The sequence below is a fragment of the Pan troglodytes genome, chromosome 9 (assembly GCF_028858775.2).
Source record: "Pan troglodytes isolate AG18354 chromosome 9, NHGRI_mPanTro3-v2.0_pri, whole genome shotgun sequence".
Lineage (NCBI taxonomy): Eukaryota > Metazoa > Chordata > Mammalia > Primates > Hominidae > Pan > Pan troglodytes.
This window is the reverse complement of record NC_072407.2, coordinates 96,305,385-96,318,309: the sequence shown is the minus strand read 5'-3', so window position 1 is coordinate 96,318,309 and position 12,925 is coordinate 96,305,385. Positions and strand designations below refer to the sequence as shown.

The following is a 12,925-nucleotide window of genomic DNA, read 5'->3' as shown; positions in this document are numbered from 1 at the left end:
TGTCTGTTAACTGTGCACATGGGGTGCCTGACTGCGATACATGTCTCTTTCTGAAGCCAAGAAGTTCATCCAAATTAAACTGCTAGAATCTGCAATGAGCTTCGAGGCAAATACTCTGTCTTCCTAGTGGTTTCAACTGTGTAGATAGAAAAAATTGTACATGGAGCTAACCACACACACACAAAAATCTGGTTTTGGCCACTGGTTTGGGCACACTCAAATCCAAAGTTGGTTTCTTGCTTTCCTCAGCTTTACTGAGGTGTAGCTAACAAAAAAGTATACATTTATTATGTAACAACATATTTTGAAATATGTACATTGTGAAATGGCTACATTGAGCTAATTAACATATGCATTACCTCACCTACTTATAATTTTTGTGGTGAGAAAGAACATTAAAAATCTACTCTTAGTGATTTTCTGGTTTTCTTCCTTCAACTTTTATTTTAAGGTCTGGGGTACATGTGCAGGATGTGCAGTTTTGTTACATAGGTAAACATGTGCCGTGGTGGTTTACTGCACAGATCATCATATCACATAGGTAGTAAGCCCAGCATCCCTTAGCTATTCTTCCTGACGCTCTCCCTCCCCCCAACCCCTACCCGCCACAGGCCCCAATGTGTGTTGTTCCCCTGCCATGTGTCCATGTGTTCTCACCATTCAGCTCCCACTTATAAGTAAGAACATGCAGTGTTTGGTTTTCTGTTCCTGCATTAGTTTGCTGAGGATAATGGCTTCCAGCTCCATCCATGTTCCTGCAAAGGACATGATCTCATTCCTTTTTATGGCTGCATAGTATTCCATGGTGTATATGTACCACATTTTCTTTATCCAGTCTATCATTGATGGGCATTTGGGTTGATTCCATGTTTTTGCTATTGTGAATAGTGCTGCAATGAACATACACGTGCATGTATTTTTATAACAGAATGATTTATATTCCTTTGGGTATATACCCAGTAATGAGATTGCTGGGTCAAATAGTATTTCTGCCTCTACATCTCTAAGGAATTGCCCCACTGTCTTCCACAATGGTTGAACTAATTTACACTCCCACCAACAGTGTAAAAGCATTCCTTTTCCTCCACAGCCTCACCAGCATCTGTTGTTTCTGGACTTTTTAACTATCACCATTCTGACTGGCATGAGATGGTATCTCATTATGGTTTTGATTTGCATTTCTCTAATGATCAGTGATGTTGAGCTCCTTTTCATATGTTTGTTGGCTGCATGAATGTCTTCTTTTGAGAAGTGTCTGTTTATGTCTTTGCCCACTTTTTAATGGGGTTGTTTTTTTCTTATAAATTTGTTTAAGTTCCTTATAGACTCTGGATAGTAGATCTTCAACAGATGGGTAGATCACAAAAATGTTCTCCCATTCTGTAGGTTGTCTGTTCACTCCGATGATAGTTTCTTTTGCTGTGCAGAACCTCTTCAGTTTAAATAGATCCCATTTGTCAATGTTAGCTTTTGTTCTAGTTGCCTTTGGCATTTCATCATATAATCTTTACCCATGCCTATGTCCTGAATGGTATTGCCTACATTTTCTTCCAGGGCTTTTATTGTTTGGGATTTTACATTTAAGTCTTTAATCCATCTTGAGTTAATTTTTGTATAAGATATAAGGAAGGGGTCCAGTTTCAATTTTCTGCATATGGCTAGCCAGTTCTCCCAGCACCATTTATTAAATAGAGAATCTTTTCCCCATTGCTTGTTTTTGTCAGCTTTGTCAAAGATCAGATGGTTGTAGGTGTGCAGTCTTATTTCTGAGTTCTCTATTCCATTCTACTGGTCTATGTGTCTGTTTTTGTACCATTACATAATGTTTTGGTTACTGTAGCCTGTAGTATAGTTTGAAGTTGGGCACCATGATGCCTCCTGTTTTGTTCTTTTTGCTTAGGATTTTCTTGGCTATATGGACTCTTTCTTGATTCCGTACGAATTTTAAAATAGTTTATTCTAGTTCTGTGAAGAATGTCAATGGCAGTTTAATGGGAATAGCATTGAATCTATAAATTACTTTTGATAGTATGGCCATTTTCACGATATTGATTCTTCCTATCCATGAGCATGGAACATTTTCCCATTTGTTTGTGTCCTCTCTGATTTCCTTGAGCAATTTTCAAGAATATAATACACTGTTATTAATTGTAGTCACCATATTTTACAATAGATTTCTGGAACTTATTCCTCCTAACTGAAATTTTTCATCCTTTGATCAACATCTCCCCAACTCTCACCTGCTCTTAGCCCCACCATTCTACTTTCTGCCTAAGTATGTCTTTTAAAAATTACACATATAAGTGGGATCATATGGTATTTATATTTCCGTACCTAGCTTATTTCACTTAGCGTAATGTCTTCCAGATTCATCCATATTGTAACAAATGTTAGGATTTCCTTATTTTTGTAAGGCTCAGTAGTATTCCATTGTGTGTGTGTGTGTGTGTGTGTGTGTGTGTGTGTGTGTGTGTGTATATAATTTTCTTTATTGATCCATTAAGGGACAATGAATTCCATATTTGTTAATTCCATTCCTTGGCTATTGTGAATAATGTTGCAATTAACATGGAGTACAAAGATCTCTTTGACAAACTGATTTTATTTTTTTAATATATACCCAGTAGTAGGATTGCTGGATCATAGAGTAGTTCTATTTTTATTTTTTTCAGAAACTTCCAGACTGTTTTCCATAATGGCAGTATTAATTTACATTACCACCAACAGTGTGCAAGTGTTTCCTTTTCTTCACATCCTCGCCAACACTTATCTTTTGTCTTTTTGATAAAAAGTAGTCGTTCTAAGTGGTGTGAGGTAATATCTCATTGTGGTTTTAATTTGCATTTCCCTGATGATTAGTGATGCCCATTTTTCATATACCTGTCAGCCATTTGCATGTCTTCTTTCATGAATGTCCATTCAGGTTGTTGGCTCATTTTAAAAATCAGGTTATTGGTTTTCTTGCTCTTGAGTTGAGTTCCTTATATATTTTGGATATTAGCCCCTTGTCAGATATATGGTTTGCAAATATTTTTTTCCCATTCTGTATGTTGTCTCTTCACTCTGTTGATTTTTTTCCTTTGCTGTTCAGAAGCTTTTTAGTTTGATACCATCCTATTTTCACTTTTGTGCCTATGCTTTCGGAGTTATATCTGAAAAATAAGACAAATGTCATGCAAGTTTCCTTTATGTTTTTCTCTAGCAGTTTTATAGTTACAAGTCTTATGTTTAAGTCTTTTATCCATTCTTACTGACTTTTTATGTGGTGTGAGATGAGGGTCTACTTTTCTTCTTCAGCATATGGATATCCAGTTTTACCAACACCATTTATTTGAAGAGACTGTCTTTTCCCCATTGTGTGTTCTTGCACTTTTAGCAAAAATTAGCTGACCATAAATGCATAGGTTTACTTCTGGGCTTTCTACTCTGTTCCATTGGTCTATGTGTCTGTCTTCACACCAGTACCATGCTGTGCTAATCACCATAACTTTGTGATATATTTTGAAGTCAGATAGTGTAATGCCTCCAGCTTTGTTCTTTTTACCTTGGCTATGCAGGGTCTTTTGTATTTCCATATGAATTTTAGGGTTATATTTTCTACTTCTGTGAAAAATGCCATTGGAATTTTTGATAAGGATTATATTGAACCTATAAATTACTTTGGGTAGTAAGGACACTTGATAATATTCTTCTAATTCATGAACATAGGGTATCTTTCCATTTATTTGAGTCATCTTCAATTTCTTTAATCAATGTTTTATAGTTTATAGGTCTTTCACTTCCTTGGTTAAATATATTCCTAAGTATTTCATTCTTTTTGATGCTTTTTAAAATAGGATTGTTTTCTTAATTTCTTTTTTGAGTAGTTTTAGTATATAGAAACATAATTTTTGTGTATTGATCTTATAACCTGCAACTATACTGAATATGCTTATTAATTCTAACTGAGATTTTATGGAATCTTTAGTGTTTCTATTTATGATCATGTCATCTGCAAACAGAGACAATTTTACTTCTTACTTTAGGATTTGGATGCCTTTTATTTCTTTGTCTTGCCTAATTGCTCCGGCTAGGACTTTCAGTGCTAGATTAAATAGAAATGGCAAGATTGGGCATGCTTGTTTTGTTACAGATCTTGGATGAAAAGCTTTCAGCTTTTCACCATTGAGTATGATGTTAACTGTGGAATTGTCATCTATGGCCGTTATTGTGTTGAAGTGCATTTCTTCCGTATCTAATTTGTTGAGGTTTTTTTTTTTTAATCATAAAAGGACATTAAGGGCCAGGTGCAGTGGCTCATGCCTATAATCCCAGCACTTTGGGAGGCTGAGGCGGGTGGATCACCTGACATCAGGAGTTCGAGACCAGCCTGGCCAACATGGTGAAACCCCATCTCTACTAAAAATACAAAAATAAGCTGCGCATCATGGTGGGTGTCTGTAATCCCAGCTACTCTGGAAGCTGAGGCAGGAAAATCGCTTGAACTTGGGAGGCAGAGGTTGCAGTGAGCGAAGTTTATGCCATTGGACTCCAGCCTGGGTGACAAGAGTGAAACTCCGCCTCAAAAAAATAAAAATAAAAGGACATTAAAAAAGGAAATTGAATTTTGCCAAAGGCCTTTTCTGCATCTATTGAGATGATTATATGGTTTAAATCCCTTATTCTCTTAATGTGATATATCACATTTATTGATTTGCATATGTTAAATCATCCTTGCACCCTTGGGATGAATTCCACTTAATCATGGTGTGCAGTCCTTTTAATGTGTGGTTGAATTTGGTTTGCTAGTATTTGGTTGAGAACTTTTGAATCTATGTTCATCGGAGATATTGGCCTATAATTCAGTTTTCTTGTCTGGTTTTGGTATTAGGGTAATGTTGCCCTTGCAAAATGAGTTTGAAAGTGTTCCCTCCTATTGAATTTTTTGGAAGAGTTTGAGAATGATTTGTATTAGTTCCTTAAATATTTGGTAGAATTCTGTAGTGAAGTCATCAGGTACTGAACTTTTCTTTGATGGGAGGCTTTTTATTACTTGTTCAATATCTGTACTCATTATTGGTCTGTTCAGATTTTCTCTTTCTTTGTGATTCAGTCTGGTAGACTATAGGTTTCAGGAACTTATTTCTTCTAGGTTATCTAATTTGTTGGTATATAATTGTTAATAATAGTCTCTTATGCTCCTTTGTATTTCTGTGGTATCAGTTGTAATGTCTCCTTTTTTCTGATTTTGAGTCCTCTCTCTTTTCTTCTTAGTCCAGCTAAAAGGTTATCAATTTAGTCCAGCTAAAAGGTTATCAATTTTGTTTATCATTTCAAAAATCCAAGTCAGTTTTGTTCATCTTTTGTTTCTCTAATCTCTTTTTTATTTATTTCTGCTCTGATTTTCATTATTTTCTTTCTTCTATTAACTTTAGGATGTTAGTTTTTATTTTTCTAGTTCCTTGATGTGTAAAGTTAGGTTGTTTATGTGAGACTTATTTTAACTTCCTGTTGACATTTTACCACTATAAACTTCTCCCATAGAACTGCTTTTGTTGCATCCTATACAAATTATTATAGCTATTGCTATTTTTAATACTTTCATCTTTTAACCTTTATACTATACTTATAAGTGATTTACAAAGAACCACTACAGTATTATTCTATTTGACTTAGCTTTACCAGTGAGTTTCAGACTTTCAAATGTTTTCATGTTACTGATTATGATCTTTTCATTTCAGCTTAAAGAACACCCTTTATCATTTCTTGTAAGATAGGTCTAGTGGGAATGGACTCCATCAGCTTTTCTTTGTCTAGGAAAGCTTTGCTTTCTTCTTCATTGCTGAAGGACAGCTTTGATGGGTGAAGTATTGTTGGTTAAAAATTTTTTTCTTTCAGCATTTTGAATGTATCATCCCACTCTCTCCTGGCCTGTAAGGTTTCTGCCAAAAGCCTGTGGATAATGTTACAGAGATTATTTTGTATGTGACAAGACTCTTTTCTGTTGCTGCTATCAAAATTCTCTTTAATTTTTGATAGTTCAGTTATAATGTGTCTGTGAAGTCTTCCTTGAGTTGAACCTATTTGGGATCCTTTGAGTCTCGTGTACTGGATATCCACATATCTCCCTAGGTTGAGAAAATTTTCAGCCACTATTTCTTCATATAAGTTTTCTGCAACCTTTTCTCTCTTTTCCTTCTGATACTTTCATAACATGAATGTTAGCTCTTTCTTGATGGTATCCCATAAATCTTCTAGGCTTTTGTCTTCTTTTTTTAATTCTTTTTTCCCTTTTCCTCCTCTGACTCAACATTTTCAAGTAACCTGTCTTTGATGTCATAGTTTCTTTCTTCTGTTTGACCAAGTCTGCTCTTAACTCTATTGCATTTTTAAATTTTATTCCTTATATTCTGTATCTCTGGAATTTTGTCTGGTTCTTTTTAAGTGACTCCTATCTCTTTATTGAACTTTTATTTAGTTCATGTATTGTTTTCTTGATATCATTTAGTTTTTTATTTGTGTTCTCTTGTAGCTTTCTGAGCTACAATGGTTAAAACAATTACTTTGAATTCTTTGTCAGGCAATCTGTAGATGACCGTTTTTTGGCATCAGTTACTGAAATATTATTGTGTTATTTTCGTATTGTCATGTTTCCTTAATTTTTCCTGTTCCTTGAGGTCTTGTATTGCTGTCTGTACACTTGAAAAAACAATCACTTTTTTCAGTCTTTACTGACTGGCTTCAGGAAAGAAATGCCTATACCAGTTATCCTGCCTATGGATTCTGAGGCTCACTCAAAACTTTTTTATGAATGTGCCTGTTTCATACTTCTTGTTCCCTTTTGGCAGGGAATTCTTGAGATTGTATTGCCTCTCTCAATCCCACAAAGCCAGATCAGATGTTGAAAGCCTCTCATTTGTTTTCCACAGGGTAGTGCCCTGAAACGCTCAACTTTGTATGCCTTCTCCTAATCCTGTAGAGTCAACTATCTGCATGGGATGAACTTACCATCCATGGGGACAGGCTTGAGGAGGAGCTGGCCTGGGGAGGGAAGATGAGGTGCACAGAGCATTTGGGATGCTGGTGGATCAGGTGTGGAGGGGGTCCATAGATGAGGTGTCCCAAACAGCTCATGGGCAATCTTCCTGATGGAATCTATGGAGCAGTTAGTAGGGTACACAACATCTCTTCCTTGCTCCCAGACTCTCCCAACCTGTCAGCTTTGCTGATCACCTCACTAATACGGGTGAGGTAAGAAAGAGGTGGGCCTCGTTGGCAGCACCTTGCATGACTGGGAGAGCTGGATGGTCACTCACTATGCTCTTACTTTCCCCTACGGGAGAAATTGGACTGGGTGGGGGTGTCTCTTGGCACCAAGCTATGCCACCTTAGAGGACAGGTGATGTGCGTAATGTGAAACTCTTTTTGTATATTTTATGTTTTAAGAGACAGGGTCTTGCTCTGTCTCCCAGGCCGGAGTATAGTGGTGTGATCATAGCTCACTGTAACCTGGAACTCTTGGGCTCGAGTGATCCTCCTGCTCTAGCCTCCTGAGTAGCTGGGACTGTAGGCACATGCCACCATTCCTGGCTAAGTTTTGTTTTGTTTTTAACATTTTTTGTAGAGACAGAGTTTCACTGTGTTTCCCAGGCTGGTCTTAAGCTCCTGAGACCTCAAGTGCTCCTCCCACCTTGACCTTCCAAAGTGCTGGGATTATAGGCATGAGCCACTGCACCTGGCCAAAACTGTTCTTCTTACTCTTTTCATGCATCTATTCTCAGATTTTTTTCTCCAACAGTGTGCTGGAACTTCTCCACTGGTATCGTGTCACCGCACTCCAGCCTGGGTGACAGAGCAAGACTCCATCTCAAAAACAACAAAAACAAAAACTTCTCCACTGGACTCCCAGACTCCCACTATTCATGAGTACTTGTCAAAACTGATGCCTCTGCAAAAGAATAACAGTAGAAAGCTTCTATTCTGTCAACTTGCTGACATCCCAAAGCTGGTTTATTAAGAATGTCATGCTTTGTATATAATATTGATAATAAAAATAATAAATAATTTGTTTTGAGCACCCTCTGGCCTGATAACTTTGTATATGTTATCTTATTTAACGATGACATTGGGAACAATAACATTTGCCATATAGTGTGGATTTTCATAGGCTAGCCTCTGTGCTTTATGTAAATTATTCAATGGCGCTTATCAACAAATTTACATTGTTATCTGCATTTAACAGATGGGGAAATTCAGTACGCTCATATTTAAGTGGCTGACTCAGCATTTGAACCCAAATCTGTCCAGGACAAGGGCCATACTCCTCTATCCACTAGGACACTCTGGCTTCCTCACAGGGAACAAGGTCATGGCCTATGCGGCTTAACCAAGCCCTAAAAACCTCTCCCACCCCAACATACATAGGTGCAGCTGGTACATCCACATGCATTCTGGCCCTATGACAGTCAGGGCTCCTATTAGCTGATACACAGAGAGAACACAACCCCCCGGGAGTATTTCATTAGACCTACATGTGGTCTGTTAATAGATGTTGCTCTAGCATATTCAATGGTACCAATTTGGCCCCTGACTTTTAATTTCCACAAAAAACCCTCAGTGGTGTATCATGGAAGCGGATCTGGAAAGCCAGACTGACAAACTTAGGCTGAGAGCTAGTCCTAACTGCTTGTCTTTCTTGGGTTAGGTCAGACCCTCATGATTCTCAAGCACACTAAGCCACCTAGCAGAATTCTAAGCAAAAGGTTGCTTCCCTGGCCCAGCAAATCCTCAGTTTCTTTGTCTGAAAAACAAGATGATTAGACTAGACTAGGGAAGTATTTTTCAAACTTGAAAGGTTTTGTTCATAAAAACAACTTAGACTTAGCATTGACAACCATTTTTTGTTATATAATGCATTTTTCACATCTGTTTGCTTGTCTTTTTTTCCCTTTAGTCTGTTCATGTTGCCATAATGAAAATACCAGAGACTGGGTGGTTTAAGCAACAAACTTACTTTCTCACAGGTCTGAAAAAGGCTGGGAAGTCCAAAATCAAGGCACCAGGAGGTCCAGAGCTTGGTATCTGTGGGGGGCCACTTCTTGGCTTGTAAAAAGCACTCTGCTTTCTACCTTACTTGCATCATTTCATTCATTTCTCCTAGCAACCTAAAGGCACAGATATTATTCCAATTTTACAATTGAGGACATAGAAAGTAAAAGGCTTAACTAAAGTTAAGCCTAATAAGTGAAATAACTGAGATTTGAACCCAGGTCTAGATTGAGCCTAAAGTACCAATACCCATAATCACTGTGTAGGCTGCTTCTAATGGAATTTTCCACATCACAGGTGCCCTCATCTCCTGTCTCCACTGCTTTTTTTCATCCAGATTTACCACCATTTCCACCTTTGTTTTGGAGCTTCTTGCTGTCCCTTCACAGGTAAGGGAAGATGGAGAGGAGAGAGAGATAAATATATTTTATGCATATCCATATTCCCAGCCTCTTGCACAGTCCCTGGCACACAGTGGACATTCAGACAATATTTGATGAATAAATGAACATATGTATAAATGAGTAAAGGAATGGATGGAAGACTGGATGGATGGATGGATGAATGGATGTCTGAAACAATCAGGAGAGTTGCTGAAGATGTGGGAATAACCCATGATGTCGTGGTAGACGACCTCTTATACCAAAGGACGAGAAGTGATAAAGAAATGGAATATGAAGACCTTATTCCAAAAAAGCATAGATGTGGCAATGGCATGAAGCCATCAATGAATGTAGTGATATCTCAAACAGACCGCACTTAAAGTTTACTTGTCTAGCCAACACATATTAATAAGCATCCATTATGTATATATGAGTGCATGTTGGCACTGTGCTGGGAGCTCCAGAATCAGAAATGAGTAAGACACAGCTTGTACCCTTAAAAAATTCTTGGTTATGAGGACAGACAAACATATAAACAGAATTTTTACAATACAGTCAGTCTAAAACAGAATGTATCAATCAGTATAGGTCAGTTAATACTACAGTAACAATCGACAACTTTCAGTGTTTTTAATCAACAAAGCTTGTCCTAAATGTTCATGGCCTCCACTCATATAATTCTCACTCTAGGGCCCAGGCTGACATAGCAGCTGTTGCTGGTTGCTGTGGCAGAGGGAAAGGAACCCTAGTACACTGTGCATTAGCTCGTAAGGAGCATGTCACTTTCACTCATGTTTGCTTCATCAAATTCATGTGGCCATATTTAACTCCAAAAGGGCTGGGAAGAATTTAACTCCAAGAGGGCAAAGGGAACACTGGAAGCATCTGGTAATTATTAAACAGATGTATAAATAAACTGCACTGGGAGTACACAAAAGGGCATTACTATGAGCAGCCAGGGTCCCGTTCAAAGAGGAGCTGCCGTTTGAACTGAGTCATGAAATGCATGCACTAGTCAAACTGATGCACAGGGTCTAGGAGGTTAGTCTACAGGGAGGTCAGTCACCTTCATGCTGTCTGGAGGTGCCCCAGGGGTCCCTATCATTGTGCAGTGCACAGTGACAAAACTCCATCTGCAGTATGTGTGGTGGTTTCAGCTTCACTGGAGACATTATGATGATGCTGAAAATTACTAATTTTTTTTTCTTTTTTTTTTTCTTTTTTCTTTTCTTTTTAGACAGAGTTTCATTCTTGTTGCCCAGGCTGGAGTGCAATGGCTTGATTTTGGCTCGCTGCAACTTCTGCCTCCCAGGTTCAAGTGATTCTCCTACCTCAGCCTGCTGAGTAGCTGGGATTACAGGTGCCCGCCACCACACCCAGCTGATTTTTTTTGTATTTTTAGTAAAGACAGGGTTTCACCATGTTAGCCAGGCTGGTCTCGAACTCCTGATGTCAGGTGATGCACTCATTTTAGCCTCCCAAAGTGCTGGGATTACAGGTATGGGCCATCACTAAATGAACACTTACTCTGTCCAGGGAGGTTTATTGAGGCAGAATGCTGGGCAGCTCAGTCACAAAGGACCACAAGTTTTGACTATGACATCATGTTCAAACAATTTATAAATAAAATCACAAAGATTTCCTGAGAAGATGATATTTATCATTCAGACTTTGTGTCTAATTTCTAGACACAGAGTCATGAGGAACCTTGAATTAATATTTCTAGAATTCCTATAATCTTGCATTGTATTTTTGTACTAAAAAAGTGATAATTCAAAAAAAGTATACATAAAGCTCTTCCTCAATTTATGTAATATTGTTGCTATTCACTTTCTATCTAAGAGCCTTAAAAAATGGGAGGTCTGCATCCCTCTTGGCCTGGGCAAGGCTCCCATAGGTACCAGGCACTCTGCTTTCTAACTTCCTTGTATCATTTCGTAATTTCTCCAGGCAACCTAAAGGCACAGTATTATCTCAATTAAAACAAATGAGAAAATGAAGGCTGAAAGGCTTAATTAACCTTAAGCCTAATAAGTGGAGGAAGTGAGATTTGAACCCAGGTATAGCTTGATCTTAAAGCCCTGACACTTATAATCACTCTGTAGGCTGCTTCTGATGGAAATTTCCACATTGCAGGGCCACTTACCCTCCTTGTTGCTTTTTTTCACCTGGGTTGACCAACATTCCCACCTTTCTCTTGGAGCTTCTGCTTCCGATTGCTCCTCCTGACCCAGATGGAGGTGGCAAGCTGGGAGAAGCAAGCACAGAGAGTCAGCATTTTGTCAAGCATAAAGTCAGGAAGGAATCCCACTGTTGCACTAGAATCTGATGGTTTCCATAGCAACAGAATCAATCAATCAGTTAATCAACAATAAATTGTTGAGCATCATCCGTAAACTCAGTTCAGTGTTGCAACTTGAAGGGCAAGGAAGAGGGAAGAGGGTGGGAGCAGAATTATGAAGATGAAGGAGGCACGGGGCGAGCTGTGGGCGTGGGTATGGCTAGTTTCCTGCACCAAATCTGTGCAGAGAGGCCAGAAGTTGGCTGTGATTCAGAAAGGCAGATGGGTATCATTCTGAGCTGCTGCTCAAAACTCTAAACCCCAGAGCCACTGTTGGTTGATCCACTGTGTTCAGGTACTTTTACAGAAACCCTGGCAGCTCCTGAATGTCAATAGAGGAGGAATTAGGGGCAGCCATATAGTTGCTTGAGCGTGGGCTAAAGGTTTTGTTGTGAAACTGCATTTATTTAGAAAGCATACTGACTTTTACTTAAATTTAAATTTAAATTTCGGATGGCTGGGAGGTGGGCGGGTCTAATTAGGAGGAATTAAACTACCCCCTCCCTGTTCTTGACCAAAGTATTTATTAAAGACCTCTTAAGCACATGTTACTTTGCCTTTTCAATGTGGATTTTAAAAGCAGAACAAAGACTGAGGATAATTAAACATACTCTAAGGAATGGTGAATACATTCATAACAAATATAAATTGTAAAAATTGAAATCTACCAGCATAACTACGATGCAGCTCTGATGGCATCTCCAGTTCCTTCTCACTAGGCAATGGGTAAAGTTCTCAGCAGGGAAAGCACAGCAGTTCTTGGTGGCCCTGTCACTTCCTTTGTTCACAGATGTCATGCCAGTCACGGAGTTAGCTCTCTCCCTGTTAGTTTTAAGGGAGAGAGCTTTTGCCAATTGTATTTCCAGAGCGCTGCCTACTTCTGCTGCCTGCTGCTGTGCAGATCCCTGTTTAAAGACTGGAAATGAGGAGGCAGGAGAGCCAATTCTCAAGCCCCAACACACATAAGAATCACATTCAGAGCTTGTGAAGAATTCATATTTTGGGGCCTCACTGTCAAGATTTACTGAGTCAGAGGAGGGGTCAGGAATCACTCTCCAAACACCCCAACAAGATTCTGAAGCCTGTGGGACCACCTCTGGGAAACACTAGTGTGCATGGTGGTTGGGAGAATGAATTCTAGTCAGGGAAGTCTGTATTTTCACCTCTCATATCT

General features: G+C 38.7%; 1 long non-coding RNA gene across 2 annotated transcripts in view; it reads right to left on the bottom strand.

Annotated features, from left to right (window-relative positions):
• LOC134807370 (uncharacterized) overlaps positions 1-12,713 on the bottom strand; it is an 83,483-nt gene extending 70,770 nt beyond the window's left edge. Inside the window, exons 1-2 of one of the 2 annotated variants that reach the window (XR_010147643.1) lie at positions 11,557-12,713; positions 8,993-9,143 (exon numbers count right to left, since the gene is read on the bottom strand). This is a non-coding gene — a long non-coding RNA (uncharacterized LOC134807370). The remainder of the gene's footprint in view (positions 1-8,992; positions 9,144-11,556) is intronic. The other variant, XR_010147642.1, reaches the window with a different exon arrangement.
• Positions 12,714-12,925: the final 212 nt, after the last annotated feature.